The following is a 3,220-nucleotide window of genomic DNA, read 5'->3' on the forward strand; positions in this document are numbered from 1 at the left end:
CTGCTGACATAACCTGACGGCAGATTAGCAGCAAAAATCGATCAAAATCTGTCATTTTCATTTAAATCGACATAGTTGCTTATAAGAAATTTTGCGTACATATATGTATATAAACGGTTATAAATAATTATATATAATTATACGTAATTATTTATTTATATATACTGGTGTGAAAACTGGCAATAATCAATATACAGTTTTGTTGCTAAAATGTTATTGATTAGCTTCACATTTCAAAAATACACATGAAAAAGTTATAAAACAGTTAAAAAAATATTTTAGAATTCAGAAAACACACTCCGAAAGAGCTTTGGAATTTCTAGGAAAATTACCTATTCGATTTACATACGCCAAGTGTTATAGAAGCCCTGGGCGATTTCTTCTTACGAGAAGCAAGTCCATCTTGTGGCAATGCCGTATATGAGAATGACAGATCTTGCTCGGTTTTTGCTGCCAATTTGCCGCAGGTTCTGTTCGGTTTCTGCTCGCAATCTGCTATCAGTTAATGTAGCAGACTCTGTTCGGTTACTGTCACCAATTTGCTAGCATACCATGTTAGCAGGCTTGATCATATTTTTGACAGCAGTTTGCTGACAATGTCTGATAGTACTAAATCTGTGTACAATTTGTTACCTCTCTGCAATCAGAAATTGGTAACAGGATCTGCTCAAAATCTGTCTTCGCAGTCTTTGGTATCAGGGACGAGAATACTCTGCTTTAAAATATGTTCGATAATTGTGCACTGCAGGGGACGGCACGCCGACGACCGTGACTTCGACAAATGTCGTTAAGATCATGACTCTTTTAGACCTCCAACATGTTTTAAGCGACTTTCACCCTCTCTCAACCATCCCTACCTCCCTGCAAAGGAGCGCACGACTTACACCCTCGACTATCATGTTTCCTCCCCCTCTGCAGAATACAATCAATATACACTATCGCTTGTATTAATACATATATGGGGAAGTAGCAACTGTACGCTTACAATTTGAAGAACCGACTAAGACTGCGCAATCAAAATTTGTAAATACAAACGATACTCACCAAAACAAATAAATGTAATCATGCCGAATAGTACATTAGGAATTTCCGAGCAGAGTGGGAGGGGAAGGTAAGAGTCGCTTCGCATAGAAGTCGCGAGCCTCTTTGCAGCAATAGAGGGATGGAGAGACGTCGTGGGTGAGACAAGTTTTCTGAATACAATGCAATTTATACCAAGTCAGTACATCGAGTAGATTTTTTTTTTATTTGCTTTCAACCAGATTGAAAAAAATGATTTTGAAAAAAACGCGCTTGAAGTTTTACTTTCAGATTACTATATGTTAACTGCATGCTAAATTAAAAACTTACTTACTCCTATTCGGCAATCCCTGGACCATATAACAGCTCTTTCGCATCTAAAAACGCTTCTTTGTCGACGCCAGAAGCAGTTTTAGCGCTTATGCGACTTTTTTGTACGTTATCGAAGGTCTGTCGCTCAGCGATACACACGCGTTCTTCGTCTGTATAATCACAATAATAATACATTGCATGGTCAATTTGAATGTGTAGAAGCTTCAATACATCCAGAAGTGCGACATATTACCAGCATTAAACAATATTCTAGCGACATTGGCGGCAATTTGAACGGTGGGGGTACCGCTGAATAGTGACTTAGTGTGATTTCCAAATAATTTGAATGAAACATTCACTGTTATTTTCATTACAACTGAATATATTTTCCCCCTTTCTACACTCTGGCAAATGGCCCTTCGTGCAATTCGCAGAAGAACGAGTTAGCGCGCCGTTTATACCTGCACTCTGGTGCTCCACCGCGCTTCGTCGTTCACAAACTGCTCCACGAAAACTGCTGTATCTCCGACAGGTATTTTCCGAATAACTCTTTAAAATTTGGCATATACATTCTCGATATGTATATCTTTCAAAATATTACAAAATTAAAAAATCGATTTTTTTCAAAATTTTGCCCTGTGCATAGCCCTTAATGTGAAAAAATGAACGAATTTCGACTTCAAAGTCAATTGGAGCAAGATTCCAAACATTCAGATGGTACATTACTTCCCTCTAATTGTAGGTCTGTTCACCCAGAACAAGATCCAGTTGGAATTTTCCCGGGACCTTCTACAGGACTTTTAAGAGTTGCATTTATAACGTTTTTAACGATAGAAACCATTTTTTTACACGTTCTAAAGTATATCGCTTTGTGGTTTTGATATCCTCGAATCAAATGCCTCAATTTGACGATGAAAAACTCTTTATTAGGTAATGAAATGAGTGCATAATACAAAAAAATATGATTTAATTAAAAGAAACTACATATTATGTAGTATATTTTTTTTATTATGTATTCATTTCATTTCCTAAGAAAGAGTTTTTATTGTCAAATTGAGGAATTTGATTTGAGGATGTCAAAACCACAAAGCGATATACTTTAGAACTTGTAAAAAGATTGTTTCTATCGTTAAAAACGTTTTATAATACAGTTAAATGCAATTTTTAAAGGCCTTGTAGAAGAGATCCCGGAAAAATTCTAACTGGATCTTGTTCTGGGTGAACAGACAATTTGAGGAAAGTAACGATCCATTTGAACGCTTCGAACCTTGAATTCGAAATTTCTCAAGGCGTATATCGTATAGGTTTATATGTATTATTGAATCATGTTAAGCGACCAAAAAAACATACAGTACTACATTTAAAACTCTGATTAAGCTATCTTTGCATCAAATCGAACATGTAATAAGGAAAATCGAAACTTTGATTTAAAAATCATTCACTAGTGACCTTTAAATTTTAATATTTTTTGTTAAGAATTTAGGGGTGTTCGGTTGGTATGAAATGGAAGCTTTTGAGCTGAGAGGCCGATTAAAAAAAAATTTCTTTTCTTATCAGTCTGATTATATATACAGGGTGTTTAGTATGTTGCCACACTCAACAGAACAATTCTTTGGTTTATTTCAAGTAAAAAAGTACATATAAACATGTGTTTTAAACGGCTAAGTTTCCGAAATAAAAAAATTTAAACCTGTAGAAATAATCTGCTTATTTGAAAGAAATACAGCTTGAACTATCCAAAACTAGTCAAAAACAGAAAAACGAAAACAGACTCCAGTTCTTCTGATGAAATAAAACAATTGTTATACCCAAGGAGCACAATCTAACATTTCTTTTAATTAATTAAATCATATTTTTTTTATTATGCACTCATTTCATTACCTAATAA

This window comes from Mycetomoellerius zeteki, unplaced genomic scaffold (assembly GCF_001594055.1).
Source record: "Mycetomoellerius zeteki isolate Tzet28-1 unplaced genomic scaffold, Tzet1.0 scaffold130, whole genome shotgun sequence".
NCBI classification, from domain to species: domain Eukaryota; kingdom Metazoa; phylum Arthropoda; class Insecta; order Hymenoptera; family Formicidae; genus Mycetomoellerius; species Mycetomoellerius zeteki.